The sequence below is a fragment of the Lissotriton helveticus genome, chromosome 3_2 (assembly GCF_964261635.1).
Source record: "Lissotriton helveticus chromosome 3_2, aLisHel1.1, whole genome shotgun sequence".
Taxonomy (NCBI): domain Eukaryota; kingdom Metazoa; phylum Chordata; class Amphibia; order Caudata; family Salamandridae; genus Lissotriton; species Lissotriton helveticus.
In genome coordinates this window covers 453,967,135-453,985,215 of record NC_136062.1, presented here as the reverse complement: position 1 = coordinate 453,985,215, position 18,081 = coordinate 453,967,135, and the positions used below count along the sequence as shown (strand labels likewise).

Below are 18,081 nucleotides of genomic sequence, written 5' to 3'. Positions count from 1 at the left end.
AGCCGATTTCTAAATGTGACAAGCTTCTACCATCTTAGGAAGAAGCAAACCCTAGGACTCTAACCGCTGCTTACTAGCGGCTTCTCGGGCAGGCTGTGGAGGTCTGACTGGTCGCATCGGTTCAGTCTGGTCTGTAGATCTGAGACAGATGTCTGGACTACATTTCCCAGAATACTAGGCAACAATGTGCTAGAGGGGGTAGCTTTCAGCAGAGTGGAGGAAAGCTTGTTTACAAGGACACGGATGGCGGTCCAGGATGTGGCCATAGTCTCCGGGCAGGGACAAGGTGACCAAGGGGACGCGGGTGGTCACGAGCGACCCCCAGGGCTGAAGCCTGCGCACCGAGAAACCACCACCTTGTGCGAACCCACAAGAGATGTCCTCAGTGGACACCACCCATGATCCTGCACGTGGTCTCCTGCACCACACATGTGAAGTCCATGCAACTGCACTCACTACAACTCACACACACCCTTGAAGGCAGGGATCCCTCACATACTTTACAGGGGAGAAAGGGATGAGGGGGTCATCTCTCCAGTGCTTAATTTGTCAAACATTAGTGCCAGGGCTCTTGTTAGGAGGCTACTGCAGCTTGCAGCACTCCTACAAGTGTGGCAATTCGGACTGTTTCAGGCCTCAAAAGCTATGCGAATGGCTTGCGCGGCAGGGAATAGCCATTTTTTAAAAAAAGTATATTAAGTTAATCATTTCCTGTTGTTGTGGTCATCTCCAAATAAGCCAGTCAGCGCCACCTTGTGGCAGACAATCTCAAGCATCGGTGCCGAGCCCCGGAAACCACCGGTTCAAATTAAGCACTTCATCTCTCAAGGGGTGCAGTTGAGGTGTCTGTGCCCTTTACTCATCACCAGCCGCCACAGCCAACTGGACTGCCCCCACAGGGTGGTAGAAGTGGGCAGCAGTCTGGGGTACACTCTGGCTGTTGAAACCTAGAGTAGTTCAGACAAACTTAGAGAGACGGGGCAGGCTGGGACTGGCTCCCCACACGGGAAACTGATGGGTTTTGTACCACTATCCTACAAGTAAATATCGCTTCATTCAGAGCAGTCTCGGCCCCCCCCTTCCAAACACACACACACAAGCCTGAGATTCAAAGGAGACATAAAAGTGCCGCGCGTGTGTGTTCTCCCATTACCGCGCACATCCTGTAATCGACGCCAATAACCCCCCCAGGTCCTATTAGACAGAATATTAAAGTGGCCTGGCGCTTTCATTGGTGACTCAGAGCGCGCTCTCCCAGCCGGCTCTTAAACATCAAAGCATCTCTCCTGGAGAGGCGCATCCCTCCCTGGACCAATGAGAGCGCCGCAGTCCGCGCACCACGATCACACGTGGCGCAGCGGCCAGCGCCGCCGCGCACGGCGCACTTCACCCGCCCAGGCGGGGCCGCTGCCCCCCCTTTCATCCGCCTTCATCCCAGTATCTGCCATGGACACGGCGCGCGCCCACAAAGGGGGTTTACATAATCAGGCCCGATTAGCATAATCATGCAAACTTCAAAGGGGTGGGACGTGTCAATGCAAGCTGCAGGGAGGGAATCCGGCCTCTCCTGGTGCTTTCAAAAGGGATGGAACATTAGGAAAATGACACCCGGAAATGGGCCCATTCCTCTTCCAATGGGCCTCTCTGGGGCGGTTTAAAGAAGGGCTCTCAGGGACATTAGTCAAGAGTATTTAATATATTTAGATATACACATCGAGATCATATTTTTTTTTAGTTGTTTTTTTTTCCAGTCTTTAGTATCGATGTTTTTTTGACACTGATAGAAGCTCACTATTTACACACTGGTGGGACAGACTACTTTTTGGTCTCTTCCTCCTTTGAGAGGGTCTTTATGATCTCTTCTTTCTTGGCTTGCAGGCGTTCTTCACGTCTCTTGCGAGCCTCCTTAGTCTTAGACCTGCGAGCTTCAGGAGATCATATGTTTTAAATACGTTTTCACATCCCCATCTTTTCTTCGATATACAATTCACCATGGTTGGTATCTTCAGTAGCACTTAAATGTTCTGCAGTGCATTCAAATCCAGGGGAATGTAAACATAGAAAATGTTTGTCCAAAGATCCCCATCTAAAATCAGCTAACTTCTGATTACAGGTCCTTGTCTTAGATCAGCTAACTTCCATCCGTAGGCCCACGTCTAACATTATCTAACTCCCATCTGTAGGCCCACGTCTAACATTGCCTAACTTCCATCCGTAGGCCCACGTCTAACATTATCTAACTCCCATCTGTAGGCCCATGTCTAACATTGTCTTAACTTCCATCTGTAGACTCACGTCTAACATCGTCTTAACGTCCATCTGTAGGCCCACGTTTAACATCGTCTTAACTTCCATCCGTAGGCCCACGTCTAACATCGTCTTAACTTCCATCCGTAGGCCCACGTTTAACATCGTCTTAACTTCCATCTGTAGGCCCACGTTTAACATCGTCTTAACTTCCATCCGTAGGCCCACGTTTAACATCGTCTTAACTTCCATCCGTAGGCCCACTTTAAACATCGTCTTAACTTCCATCTGTAGGCCCACGTCTAACATTGCCTAACTTCCATCTGTAGGCCCACGTCTAACATTGCCTAACTTCCATCTGTAGGCCCACGTCTAACATTGTCTAACTTCCATCCGTAGGCCCACGTTTAACATTGTCTAACTTCCATCTGTAGGCCCACGTCTAACATTGCCTAACTTCCATCTGTAGGCCCACGTTTAACATCGTTTTAACTTCCATCTGTAGCCCCACGTCTAACATCGTCTTAACTTCCATCTGTAGGCCCACGTCTAACATTGTCTAACTTCCATCTGTAGGCCCACGTCTAACATTGTCTAACTTCCATCTGTAGGCCCACGTCTAACATCGTCTTAACTTCAATCTGTAGGCCCACGTCTAACATTGTCTAACTTCCATCTGTAGGCCCACGTCTAACATTATCTAACTCCCATCTGTAGGCCCACGTCTAACATTGTCTTAACTTCCATCTGTAGACTCACGTCTAACATCGTCTTAACGTCCATCTGTAGGCCCACGTTTAACATCGTCTTAACTTCCATCCGTAGGCCCACGTCTAACATCGTCTTAACTTCCATCCGTAGGCCCACGTTTAACATCGTCTTAACTTCCATCTGTAGGCCCACGTTTAACATCGTCTTAACTTCCATCCGTAGGCCCACGTTTAACATCGTCTTAACTTCCATCCGTAGGCCCACGTTTAACATCGTCTTAACTTCCATCTGTAGGCCCACGTCTAACATTGCCTAACTTCCATCTGTAGGCCCACGTCTAACATTGCCTAACTTCCATCTGTAGGCCCACGTCTAACATTGTCTAACTTCCATCCGTAGGCCCACGTTTAACATTGTCTAACTTCCATCCGTAGGCCCACGTCTAACATTGTCTAACTTCCATCTGTAGGCCCACGTCTAACATTGCCTAACTTCCATCTGTAGGCCCACGTCTAACATTGTCTAACTTCCATCTGTAGGCCCACGTTTAACATCGTCTTAACTTCCATCTGTAGGCCCACGTCTAACATATTCTAACTTCCATCTGTAGGCCCACGTTTAACATCGTTTTAACTTCCATCTGTAGCCCCACGTCTAACATCGTCTTAACTTCCATCTGTAGGCCCACGTCTAACATTGTCTAACTTCCATCTGTAGGCCCACGTCTAACATTGTCTAACTTCCATCTGTAGGCCCACGTCTAACAATGTCTAAATTCCATCTGTAGGCCCACGTTTAACATCGTCTTAACTTCCATCTGTAGGCCCACGTCTAACATTGTCTAACTTCCATCTGTAGGCCCACGTTTAACAATGTGTAACTTCCATCTGTAGGCCCACGTCTAACATCGTCTTAACTTCCATCTGTAGGCCCACGTCTAACATTGTCTAACTTCCATCTGTAGGCCCACGTTTAACATCGTCTTAACTTCCATCTGTAGCTCCACGTCTAACATATTCTAACTTCCATCTGTAGGCCCACGTTTAACAATGTCTAACTTCCATCTGTAGGCCCACGTCTAACATCGTCTTAACTTCCATCTGTAGGCCCACGTCTAACATTGTCTAACTTCCATCTGTAGGCCCACGTTTAACATCGTCTTAACTTCCATCTGTAGCCCCACGTCTAACATCGTCTTAACTTCCATCTGTAGGCCCACGTCTAACATTGTCTAACTTCCATCTGTAGGCCCACGTCTAACATTGTCTAACTTCCATCTGTAGGCCCACGTCTAACATCGTCTTAACTTCAATCTGTAGGCCCACGTCTAACATTGTCTAACTTCCATCTGTAGGCCCACGTCTAACATTGTCTAACTTCCATCTGTAGGCCCACGTTTAACATTGTCTAACTTCCATCTGTAGGCCCACGTTTAACATCGTCTTAACTTCCATCTGTAGACCCACGTTTAACATCGTCTTAACTTCCATCTGTAGGCCCATGTCTAACATTGTCAAACTTCCATCTGTAGGGCCACGTTTAACATCGTCTTAACTTCCATCAGTAGGCCCACGTCTAACATTGTCTAACTTCCATCTGTAGGCCCACGTCTAACAATGTCTAAATTCCATCTGTAGGCCCACGTTTAACATCGTCTTAACTTCCATCTGTAGACCCACGTCTAACATTGTCTTAACTTCCATCTGTAGACCCACGTTTAACATCGTCTTAACTTCCATCTGTAGGCCCACGTCTAACATTGTCTAACTTCCATCTATAGGCCCACGTTTAACATCGTCTTAACTTCCATCTGTAGGCCCACGTCTAACATTGTCTAACTTCCATCTGTAGGCCCACGTCTAACAATGTCTAAATTCCATCTGTAGGCCCACGTTTAACATCGTCTTAACTTCCATCTGTAGGCCCACGTTTAACATCGTCTTAACTTCCATCTGTAGCTCCACGTCTAACATCGTCTTAACTTCCATCTGTAGACCCACGTCTAACATCGTCTTAACTTCCATCTGTAGGCCCACGTCTAACATTGTCTAACTTCCATCTGTAGGCCCACGTCTAACAATGTCTAAATTCCATCTGTAGGCCCACGTTTAACATCGTCTTAACTTCCATCTGTAGGCCCACGTTTAACATCGTCTTAACTTCCATCTGTAGCTCCACGTCTAACATCGTCTTAACTTCCATCTGTAGACCCACGTCTAACATCGTCTTAACTTCCATCTCTGGACCCATGTCTAACATCGTATAACTTCCATCTGTAGGCCCACGTCTAACATCAGCTAACTTTCTACTACAGGCCTGGCTCATCTCTATAATCAGCTAAGTACCATCCGTATTAGTATTAGCTTGATCGTAGGTGGCCATATGCCGGCCATAAGAACTCATTTGTGTTGGGCGAACATTAAACATCAAAACCCATGCTGGGCCCTGTGTCCTACCTGGAGAACAATCAATGGTGAACCCCAAAGTAGCTGCCAGGTTGAACATTCACAGTGGCTAGTAGCTTCTGAACAATGTGTCCAAAGACTAAGGGTAGAAAAAAAACCTGCACGTTTTTAGCTGAAGTTAAATCAGCACCTTCTTAGGGTACAAGAACAACTGTGAGCACTGAAGCAGAACTGCCAAACTCTCCTTTGCATCGCGCTCTTCTCTGTGGCTTTTCCCTTTTGGTTGATTCACTGCCTATGTGTTTCTATTTATAATTCTATTTTCTTTTTTAGCCACCCCTTGTCGTTAGATTTGTTAAGCCTTAATCATCCTTGTCTTTGTGTTTTTTTTATTTCATCTTATTCTGCTTTGCACGTGTTATTATTCGCTGCGCCTTGAAACTGGACCTCAGGCATTCTTATCACGTTACAAATAACAAGCTATCAAAGGCGCCTTGAAGCCATGGATCTTTGGCGGTGCTTGTGACGCTTCAGTCCGAGTCCTTCGAGTGCAGAGCCCTGCTCTTGAGACCGCTTCGCGACTGCAGGATCCTGCTCGAAACCCAAAAGGGAGACTGCCCCAGTGTCCACTCCGGGGGACGTTATTTGCATATAGTTGCCCTGTTTTCACACCTCTTATTTAGCTGCAGTGGCCCTGCCTTGCTGAGAGATTTAATAGAAGGAAGGGGCCTATGTTATATTAGCGCCTTGGGTGGCAGCCAGCTGTATTTGGTGGGTGGTACAGCCCTACCTACTGTCAGCAGGTTTTTGGGCTGGGCTTAGTAGGCAAGGGCGGGGTCTAGTAGGCAGGGGCGGGGTCTAGTAGGCAGGGGTGGGGTCTAGTAGGCAGGGGCGGGGTCTAGTAGACAAGGGCTGAAGAATGAGGGCTATCAGCTACCAATCTGTGGGCTGCAGCACAGTAGCTGGGAGCGAGTCAAGGATGGGGAAAGCTTTTGGCCCGCCCTTCCATCCCCTTTTATTGGGAAGAGGGTGGACGGCTTCTTTTGGGGTGGGGTTTGTTTTCTTGGTTCAGGTGCGCAAGGGGAAAATGGTGTGGTTAACGCTAAAGAGAAGCTGTTATTAAGTGGTTTCCAGAGAGGTTTCTCAGGTTTGGAGGTGGTTTTATTGTTGTTGAGGAGGGTGGAGCTGTTTCAAAGGGGGGTTGGGAAGACTCTTTCACCTTCAGAAAGAAGGCAGCAAAAATGTGCCTCTTACAGGAATTTAAGTTTTATTCAGGTTTGGCGGTTTCAGATACGGTGACAGGCAGTTGAGTTGGGGGAGTTTTTGGGGGGAATTAGGGGTGAGAGTAGGACCACTGGTAGTTAATCACTCATGTACAGTGAGGAGGTTAGATTTGCGAATGCATGAGCCTAGGATTATAATGATGTGATGTGCACCCGCCCCCTTAAAGCGGCCTTTTCTACACACAAAGTTGCCGCTAGTTTGTGTCGTGCCCAATCGATGTGGACACTGGCCCATACAGTTCAGGGCTGTAGGGAATGAATATGGAATTACTGAGTGCATGAGTGAGTGATGGCTCACCAGTGCAGAATGATGGCAATTGTAAGAAGCATGAGATAATTAAGTGTAAAACTCTAAATTCTGAGTATATAATGGGCAAGTTATAGTGATATTGTGATGTGTGCTCTATTGTCAATATGCACAATTATTTTAGAAAGTAATGTACCCAGACCTATAAAACCACAGGATTCCTGCCGCTTGGCGCCTTTCAGTATACACAATATTGAGAAATATAATACTATTACGAACACTCCTAGCCTGCTGAAAAAATATTTTTTTCCCAACAGCACCAGCAACAAAAGCTGCTGGGAGGGGCTCTGGCAGTGAACACCCCCCCCCCCCCCCACCTCATTCCTCGGTCTCTGATATTCGACATTATAATGTAAAACTTGCTCAGACTACCCCAAGAGTGTCACTGGAGGGGAGATTGGGGATGGGGGATTAGATGAAAGCGAAGTGGGCCAGGAAATCCTAAATTATGCAAAAAAGATGCAAAATTATGCAAAAGATAATAGGACCCCTGATTGTAGCTGACAGTCGCTCGCTGCACGTTTCGGTGTACCCACCGGAGGGGAGGGAGGCAGAATTTAAAAGGATGAATAGCGTAAAAGACTAAAAATAAACCTAAAAATGGGGCAAGGTACTCTAGGAAATCAAATTATGAAAATCTAGGGCATGAATTTTAAAAAGATATCCGCCCGCGGGCCTCACGAGCTCCCACCGGGACCAAGCGCCGTTACAGGCACCATTGAGGCGCTGGCCTACCCCTCATTCAGACTAGTTCTGTTTTTAAACAGATTACAGTTGTTTGATATCCCTATTGTGTTATCAAAAGTCTCGCGAGAGTTACTCCTGAACAGCGCCTCTGCTGGAGACAGACTGTCGGTGCTGACACCAGGCGCTGAGGCTGCCGCAATATGAAAACACACTCATGATACACTCAGTGGTGGAAGTGGGCAGGATCGACTGGCAAAATGTTCTTAATCCTTTTTATATTTACATAAAGACCTATTATGTTAAAAAAAAAAAACGTTCTTGAAGGGTTAATGCTGCCCCGGAAGTGCTTCTCGCTGAAAGGGCAGGAAGGAGACATCCGGTACTTTGAGGACCAGGCAGAGGCAGCCTCTAAACAACAACAGCCTCTATATCACTTTCATTGTTTTGAAGGTTTGTGGTAAGATTCATTCTTTTTAGGGGTAGGAGAAGGGGGTAGGAAATTGGGAGGGGGGATGGAATGGGGGGAAGGAGAATTAAAGGTAGAGAGAGAGAGAGGGATGGAGAGAGAGAGAGAGAGGGATGGAGAGAGAGAGAGAGAGAGGGAGGGATGGAGAGAGAGAGAGAGAGAGAGAGAGAGAGAGGAATGGAGAGAGAGAGAGAGAGAGAGAGAGATTGATTTTATTTTTTGGTGGTGTGTCGTTGGCGCACCTTAGCATGTCAGGAGACCTGTTTGATGTTTTCTGTTGGATGGTGTAGCCAGCTTGTCACGTCTGTGATGTGAGAGGTGCTGTGTCTAACTCACTCTGCCAGTTGTGTTCTTCGTGTCTTGGTGGGATGCTTGGCTATGCTCGGTGTGTGACATGTTGTGTTGGAGGTTTGCATGCGTTGTTTCTTCGCAGTCAGCGCCGCTGTCACCAGCACAGGAGCTGGCTGTAGACTCCCTGGGACAGTGTCGTGTGTATTCATACCTAGTGTGTCGGGTATGGCTTGGGAGTGTACAGAGTGAGCATTGCAGACAGTACAAGTACAATCCGTGCTGTGTTGACCTCGGAGCAGATGCTCATGTATGGACATGAGCGCTCCGGGAGACATGTAAGGCACCCATCTATGGCTTGGGGATCAGCCTCCTTATTTAGAGTCCACCTGAAGACAGAGCCACCCACAGAGCACGTGTGGCTGACAGGCTTCTCCACCGAGAAGGGGGTGTTTACCTGCACCTAGGAAAGAGAACTCTCCCTTTATCGGCCGTGGATTTTAGATTTCCCATTTTCCCAAACATGTGATCCTGCTGTAAATGTTAGACTTCCCATTTTCCTAAATGTGTGATTCTGATCACATCTCTTTGTCGCATGTGTCTCAGTAAACGCTTTAACTACTGTAATGTTGAAAGTAATGGGCCCTGGGCCCGCATGTTAGGCACAGCAATAAGGGACACGGACACCAGGAATGAGTGGTAGGAAAGGTCGCGAGCACGTGCGCTCGGCCTCTTTTATTGGCAGCGTCATGTGACACCATGACGTCTGTGGTGGGTGGGTGTAGAGTGTGTTACATCACACCGGAACACTAGAACGTGTCCACGCTAAGACACTACATCACTCCCCTTTTTAATCATTGAAAAGACCCAACTTCAGAATTCACATTTGGGGAAAGTAACATGTCTCAGGATGCAGTGAAGTGTTCAGTTCCACCATGCTCTTCTGTCCGCCGCTGCTTGGAATTGGCAGATGGAGTTCAATCTGTTTCAGGGAACCTTAGTCCGCTTTGGCACCGGTTGTGGTGCTCGATGGAAACAGTCTGTAGACGACTGGGTAGCCCCTTTGTCCTCACAGTCTTTCTGTTGTTGACTTCCGTGGTAACGGGTGCGGTTGGAGTTCTTGTAGTTCGCCGTGGAATGATGGTTACGTACCAGTTTCGGCCTTGGACTCACTGTGGGGACCTACTTTGCACTGACTTCTTCTTCACTCTTAACTGTGGCAACGGCCACGTGGATATACTTCTTTCCGCTCTTTAACTGTGGCAACGGCCACGTGGAATATGCTTCCTTCCGCTCTTGTCTCTCCTTTTCTTCCTTTCTTTTCACGGTGGCAGAGGTGCCACTCAGATCTCTCTTCTTCTTCCTTTCTTGTCACGGTGGCAGACATGCCACACCGCTCTCTCCTCTTCTTCCTTTCGTTTCACAGTGGCAGACGTGCCACGCAGCTCTCTCCTCTTCTTCCTTTCTTTTCACAGTGGCAGACGTGCCACACAGCTCTCTCCTCTTCTTCCTTTCTTTTCACAGTGGCAGACGTGCCACGCAGCTCTCTCCTCTTCTTCCTTTCTGTTTCACAGTGGCAGCAGACGTGCCACACAGCTCTCTCCTCTTCTTCCTTTCTGTTCACAGTGGCAGACATGCCACACGGCTCTCTCCTCTTCTTCCTTTCTGTTTCGCGACATCACTTGGTCCAATCTTGCATCTTCTCTCTTGACCTGGCTCCAACATGCAGGGCGCGCCCGCTGCATGTGTACTCCTGGTTTCGTCCCCGACAGGGACACTTCCTCCTTCTTCCTAGCTGCCAGAGTTGGTGTCGCGAACCCTCTTCTCTAGATTCTTGTAGGTGACGTTCGTGGGATGGTGTTCACCGACCTTGACTAGGTAGAACGTCCTGGACCGTCTGGCGGTCCACTCCTGCCGATGTTTTGGCAGGCTTCTTCGGTCGTCCTGTCGGACTTGGTGCATTAGCACTTTCTGGTGTTGTTTGAGGGGGACCCGTCGCGGGTCATACTTGGTACGCGATCTTTCTGTGGATCGGCTTCTGGGGGGCGCCACGCTTAGTGGTCGTCTCCGGTAACTGTTCTGCACTGTGGCGTTACCTGTGCCCTTCTTCCATCTCGTGGGGGCTGTGCCTTGCCACGTGGCGCGTTATCTGCGCCCGTAGTTTTTTAAGGCTCTCGGACACTAGTTGCGTGTCATTGGTACTTGCAGCTTTGGCTGGCGTCGATTTCTTGCTGCTTGGCTGACGTCCAGAACTTTGCTGCTTTTGGACCGTTGGGTACTTGCTGCTTTGGCTGGCGTCAGGTGCTTGCTGCTTCGGACCGTTGGCGGGAGTAGTTGATGCTGCGGTGATCTCCTGTGGCCACTAGGAGTCGCTGCTCTCTCCGTCTTCTGATCGCGGCAGTCTTTTCCTTGATCGTTCCTCCAGTGCTTGGCATTCGTTTTCTCCATACGTTTTGTCCTTGCTTAGATGCTTGGAGAGGTGTAGATGCCTCTTCCTACGTCACTCTGGAAGTGGCGTCTGCCGACTCCTTGTTGGTGCGTGTGGGTGTCTTCTGCGGTGTGCGCGCTTTCTTGCTACGGGAGTTCAGATGCTTTCCCTGGGGCGCTACTCCGTCTGTTGCCTCTAGATGGTGCTAACTTCTTTTGCGTTGAACAATGCTTGTTTCAGTGCTGGAGGATGTTGGTGCACTAATGCTTTTGGCCACTGGGTGGCAGTGTTGCTGGATCTTTTGAGCAGCCTGTCTTGTCTTTCCCGGGTGTGCACTCTACTGCTTCAGTGCACAGGGGGTTGGAGCTGCTGCTGAGAATGAGTGAGTAGATTTCCTTTGCTTTTAGTGTTCCAGAAATGTACCGAATTATAAATGTGCTAAAGTCAGGCAGACATTGCAAAAGCACTGTTAATGTCCCTCTGGTGTTGTGCAGCTTTGATGCTGGGGGCAAATTTGGCAGTCTCTGTGGGTGCACCGGTGGTTCCTCTTGTTTCAGTGTCCCGGTGAGGCTTAAGTAAACTTCTGGCGGTGTTGACCGCTTTGCCGGCACTCTGCCACTCACGGAGCACTCAAGGAGGGGGCTCTTATGCTGACGGCGGCGCTGGCCTCGTGCAGGCGCTTACTTCTCCCCTGCTCCCGTGCACTCCGCTCCTCACACGGAGCACACAAGGAGGGGGGCGCCTCTTGCTCTTGGCGGCGCTGGCCGCTTGCCGATGCTTGCTTCCCCTTGCCTCCTCTCCCCGTCCACAGCCGCCTCGGCAGTACTCACGCGGGCGAGGGTGAAGGTGTTGTGCTCCGGCGGGGAAGCGCGTCGCTCCGTTCACTCCTCCCTGGGCGGGGGCGCTCGAGGCAGGCCGCGGTTGGGCTCCGCTGGCGCTGCTGAGTCTTCCTTCGGTGGAGGTGCCATCAACCGGTCGCGGGTGGGCTCCGCTGGCCCGGACCACGTCGCGAGGGGGTTCGGGAGGCGGTTAGCTACTCCGCTCCTTCCCCCTCGTTACTTTTGTTAACTTTCGGGTCCTGCCGCCTTCCCTTCACGCCGTGGCTTACTCTGGGCCCCGCCGCTTCCGTTACACACGCGGCGGGCTCCGCTGGCGCTGCTTATGAATGGCACCGTTTATTTATTAGCGCTTCGCCCCTGGGGCTCACCTTCGGCCGGCGGGCCAGAAGCTGCGTCGCTGTCGCGGCGGGTGGACTCCGCCCGGCCCTTGCTCCTCTCTGGTGGGGTTTTTGCTTCGCGGCCGTCTCAGGTGGGCTCTGGGCGGTCCGCTCATTCCCGGTGGCACGTTGGTGGCGGCTGACGCGGGTGGCTTCGGTCGGCTAGCTGTTCGCCTCTTGGTGGCTGCTGGGCTCCGACGTGCTCACCGGCTTCTGGGCTCGCTGTGCCTTGCTGCAGGGGGTGCCCTTCAGGCGGGCACTCTCTCCCCTTTTCCTCAGTGTAGGGTAGTGGCACGCATGGGTTGCACTACCGACCTCGTCGCCATTGTAATGTTGAAAGTAATGGGCCCTGGGCCCGCATGTTAGGCACAGCAATAAGGGACACGGACACCAGGAATGAGTGGTAGGAAAGGTCGCGAGCACGTGCGCTCGGCCTCTTTTATTGGCAGCGTCATGTGACACCATGACGTCTGTGGTGGGTGGGTGTAGAGTGTGTTACATCACACCGGAACACTAGAACGTGTCCACGCTAAGACACTACAACTACAAGCACTAAGTGCTTTAAAAATCACTGAGCTGACATTCTGGCTTGTTGACATTTTCGTGCAGACAAAGAGTTCAAAGGCACAGAGCACTTCTTTCTGGAACGCTATCTGAAAGGACCTGAAAGGCAAGCCTCGTCAGAAGCTGCAAACACAGAATTTCAAATCAGCTTTAGTGCAAAGACTATTCCAGCCCAGGCAGAAAGACATGTTGCCATTTGGCCTCTCCCCTCCCACGAGCAGCAGAGCCTTCATTTGCTACTTTCAGTTGCAATCTGGTGCCCCTGCCTTGGGATGGTGCCTAAAGGCAGCTGCCTAACCTTACAGGCAACATTTCCAAACCCTATGATGACATCAGCAGATGCATAAAATCTGGGGCCATGATTTGATATCACCAAACTACTACACGGAGTCCCTGCACTGAGCCGGAGCTAAGCGCTGATCTGGAAAATGTCTTAATATCAACCCCATGTTGCACGGACCGACTGTCCACAGGAGGGCGTGGAAGATAGTCCCACCAATGAGTGCTCAAAAATGGGGCCAGAAGACTCAATAGCACAATTTTTCAATTATTCTGGATAAAAGCTAGAGCTTTCGCAAGCATTTCTAAAGACCTACTCATGAACTATTCCAATATATTAAGGTATAGCACCGTAACTAGCAGGAGCCTTCCATCTCCGAAGCAGTAAATCACGTATAAGCCTAGAAGAGCCATTGGCTCGCGCGTAGGGCGACCTCGGATGAGCTTATGGTCCCTCTGATCTTATTCCCATTAAAGTAGTCCTCTGGTCTCCTGCTGAGTGGAGGTTATCCTGCATCTCATAAGGTCAGTCTGGCCCATGGGCCTTCCACACCTCCTGCCTCCATCATGCAATTGTACGTAGTTAATACAGCGCAAGCGCCTTAGAAGGAGATGGGTGAAACCACCACTGCACTTACATTAAACAGAGGAGCAAGTCAAGCCTGAGTCATTACGCCAAAGGTCTTCCGATGGGCGGTGAAGCAGCAGGAAGGTGGGATGGCTCAGCCTGCAAGACAAGACCAGGAGAGTTCATGAACTTCATGCTCAGGGTCAAAGAAAGCTTTCTTCTTCTAGCAAAAGTGCAGGCTGACAACTGGGCACCATGACGTTTCCAACCTTCTTCCCCAATTATTCACACAGTCACGTGATCCCTACAACGAACTGCAGACGTTCAATGAACACCAATCCGCCAACATCGGCTCAAACACATCACAGGCTCCAGTTTCTCCTGTGAGCATTCCCAAGGTGGAGGGTGACCCTGAAAACCACCAATGAAAGACCAGTTGGTTAACAAACCCTTGAAAATTTACATAAAAGTATTATCAGCCGGCTTTGCTGCATGATCAATGGCCCTCTTCCCGTCCTGAAAACGGGCTTCACTGCATTGCGCGTCGTCATTTGGCAGAAATGATGAACATATCGCATCTGCACCATTGTTTCTTCTGCCATGAAGACTACACTCTTAGCCATGGAGAAGGAAGGAGGAAGAGGAAAAGAAGGAAGAGGAGAAGGAGAAGGTAAAGAACACGATGAGTGTCACATTATTACATCATCCAATTCTTTAGCATTGGTAATTTAGGATACTCAACTGCACACTCGCTTGATGACTGAGCATCTGCTCAGCAACTTGTAGTCCGGCTTTTGACTGCGACGTGGGACAGAAGCCACAATACGGAATAAAAGAGCACCTCTGTACTCCTGGTCAAGCCCCGGCCTGAGCGATCCATCTACTGGACCTATCAGCAGCATATGGCTCAATAGACCCTAGAATTCTTCACCTGAATTCCAAGGCAGCCAATCCCATGGTTCACATCCTTTCCCGTCAACCATACAGAAGAAGCCAGCGGTGAGTCCATATGATCCGTAATAATCTACACTAATTGCATAGGTGCTGCAAGTCAGCTGTCTTACTCCTCTTGTTCACCTCCTACATAGCCCTGTTGACAGGCAACAGCACCCGTTAAAACCCGTGCAATATCCAAACACACACGTACAACATTCACCTCTACCGCAAACTGGGAGTAGTGTGTTGGCGATGTCACCAAGTGGGGAACTGTCTGATGGACAGCGGCATAGAAGGTGCAAAACTTGGGTACAGAGTACAACCAAAATAAATACTACAACAACCAACTTATTCACTCTTCACATGTCGACGTCATAGTGCACTTCCTTTGCTTGCTGACGTCCCACGCAAATGCACCTGGCGCCAGGACGCTCCTTCGCTGGAGCAGCTGTGCGCCTAATAAAAAATATTAACATAACATAACACCCCGATATTATCGCTGCTTGGAGCCAGACTTGGTAGCTGCAAGACCTTCAGAGGTGATCTTCCAACCAGGGGGATTGCCAATCTCCAGGGTCCAGCCCATGCTGCCCTGGTCTTATACGTTGTTGTCTTTGCTGACAGCTTCAAGGTCTCTTCACTGACGGGTGTGGTCGCTCTGAGTAACAGTGAACACATTGTATCCAGCAAGGAACATAACTGAGCATTGTACCTCCAGCTTGGGGGTGTCCCCCAGGGGTCTGCTCTGTCGTCAATATCCCTGGCTCAGGCTTAGTTATTTCTTGATCTATCTTCACAGCTGCGCATGATTAGGTCCACGTGAGGGCGCTATTTACACATAGAGAATGGTATAAGCAGGGTCAACAGGCAAGGAAGAGTTAGATACATATAGTGGGTGAAACAGAGTATAAAGCTAAAGGAAGAAGGTTGCAGTAAAATGCCCTCTATGAGGCATCTCAACTTCTTGCTGCACAGCCAGCTCATCAGTCAGTATGAGGAGTAGAGCTAGGGAAGTTTATCGTAGGACGGTATAATCTCTCTTAGTGCCTGGGACAAGGGTTAGACATCTACCTGAGATGTGAGTGGGTGAATCTATGCCCAACTTGAGGCACAAATGCCACATGTGGGACACAGTGCTGGTGTCTGCCCCCCTCAGTCTCTCTGGTGGGTGGGCAGCCCCCAGGTGTGCCTGTCCCCATCTCAGAGGCAGGGGATCAGTCATCAGGGGTGGTAGGATATTTGCATGTGTTTGCATGCTTGTGTGTATGTGTGCGTGCCTCTATGCGCGTGTGCCTACGTATCGGAGTGTGTGTTAGCGTGTATTTGGTTCTTTGTTTTCCTACCCTGGTCATCACTCCAGGGTCCTATATCGGTTATTCAGTGCCAAGAGGCCCACAGGTGAACGTTTACAAATACATGCTATCTTATGTTATCCAATGGGGCTGATAGACAACACTGTGGCCAGAGCGGGTGAGTCGGGTGGCTAGACTGCTTCCTGTGCCCATTTCCTGTGAGAGAGCCAAGCAGTCGACCGTCACACACTCAGAGGTCTGCATGTTGCCTCCTCAATCTTTGCGAGGCAGCTTTCGACTTACTGGGCACCTTGGACCTAGAGACACCATAACTTGGTTGCCTTCCCTTGGTGGTGCCCTGTAGAAGACACTCCCTGGGTACACCCGCCTTGAGAACCACAGTTGCTAGGTCTCAAGGAATTTAGAGTAGGAGAGGATACACACAAACCCAGCTGTTCCTGGTGCCTCCATCATGCCACATGTAAACCCACGGCTTACTCAGAGCTTGGGCAGGCCCTCGCTGGCTCTTGGTGGGGGGCTGTTTTGGGCAGTGGTGATTTACTGCATCAGAATTGTCTGCCTACATGTGTGATCTAACGCTGAACCCTATTTGAGGTCATTCCATGTATGTGTGTATAATTACTGCCCATCTTTGAAACACAGACTCTATTTTTATACAACTCATGAGTTTTGCACAATTTTGGCAGTTGATTAAAGCTTCTAAAAGTAAGTTCGAAGCCAAAACTACAGAGAAGGGTTGTGGCGCCGTAGAGAACCCGTCTCTACTCTGCACCACATGGGTGAACCATGGAAAGTAAAATCTGTACAGCATGGGGATGAAGGAGAGTCTGGGCAGGCAGTGAAAAGTACCCCTGGGGGATTAAGGAGAGTCTGGGCAGGCAGTGAAAAGTACCCCTGGGGGATTAAGGAGAGTCTGGGCAGGCGGTGAAAAGTACCCCCGGGGGATGAAAGAGTCTGGGCAGGCGGCGATAGTATCCCCCAGGGGGATGAGGGAGAGTCTGGGCAGGCGGTAAAAGTGTCTCCCAGGGGAATGAAGTAGATTCTGTGCAGGTAGTAAAAGTGTTTCCCAGGGGGATGAGGGAGAGTCTAGGCAGGCAGTGAAAAGTACCCCCGGGGGATGAGGGAGAATCCATGTAGGTGGTAAAAGTGTCCCCCAAGGGCGATGAGGGAGAGTATGGGCAGGTGGTGAAGCGAGAAATATGGTCCCCTAATTTAGAAAACATTTTAAAACAGGTGCGTTCCCACAACATCACCAGGGGTAAGTAAGATATGAAGATGCTTGGGGACAGCATTACTACTTGGAAGAAGGAATACAAAATATGCTTATATTCATTTAACTACAATGCATTTTCTAGGCCAGAGCTCAGAGAGACCATAAGTGTTAAGCAAATGTGTGCTCAGAGACTGCACCTTCTATGCAGTCTGCCAGGGGAGAGATCTGAACACGAAGGGAGGAATGATGAAGATGAGGAGTGTGGAAGGGATAGAATCCTTAAATAGCTGCTTTATGATTGGATATTACTTAACACCGGGATGGTTGAGCTTCAGAGATGGGTAACTTTTGTGTATGATATTTCATTATATCGCAAGATATACTTTCTGAGACAGTTACAGATTTCCAAATATTATATATGTTTAAATTATTTTAAGGCAAGTTAGTTTCTGTTTAAAGACTATAATGGATTTACAGAACCTTTCATAAAAAAGCACAGGTTGGTTGACAAGGTCACTGCCGGTGGTAACCCGGCTTGAGATTTACACACAATAAGATTCAGCCTCCCTCCACACCCCCACACACCTGCCCCCCCCCCTCAGCATCTAATACAAAGATGCAGGCATCAGTGTGGAACAGCGGGGGTGCTAGTCTGAGACATCGAGGGGACTTTACAAAATCAAGAGTGGAGTTAAGCATGGCAAAGAGGGACGAATATATCTCACGTAGCGGGTGACAATGAACACTACATTTTACAACTCCTGTTCCATTAGAAAAGGGCTCAGGACACCCTGAGGGAAGAGCACAAGGGTACAGCGTGGGGATCAGAGGCAGTGGTGACCGCTACCTATCTGGGGTGGTCAGGCGGGGGGGAAGAGGGTTGGGTATGAATATAAAATAAGGCACCTCGTTGCTTCTCCCATCCTGCCTGGATGTGGATGGGCCTCACGGCACAGGCTCCGCACCCAATCCAGACGCTGCTCTGAAAGCATGAGAGCAGCGCCAGGATTGGTCTGAGCGGAGAGGATGTAGCCTTCTGGCTAGAGCGGTCGACCTCGAAGCAGGGGGAGCCGAGTTCGATTCTCAGCAACGACGCTCAACATCGTGCGATTCTGGGCAAATCCCTTAATCTCCACGTGCCTACCAAAAATGAATGTGTCCGTCTGTAAT

General features: G+C 49.6%; 1 protein-coding gene across 2 annotated transcripts in view; it reads right to left on the bottom strand.

Moving 5' to 3' along the window:
- TSPAN18 (tetraspanin 18) overlaps nt 1-18,081 on the bottom strand; it is a 338,313-nt gene that overhangs the window by 167,428 nt on the left and 152,804 nt on the right. Inside the window, exon 3 of one of the 2 annotated variants that reach the window (XM_078684359.1) lies at nt 13,520-13,608. The exons of the other annotated variant lie outside the window; for it this stretch is intronic. The gene's annotated coding sequence lies outside the window, so the exon portion shown is untranslated. The remainder of the gene's footprint in view (nt 1-13,519; nt 13,609-18,081) is intronic. 2 annotated transcript variants of the gene reach the window in all.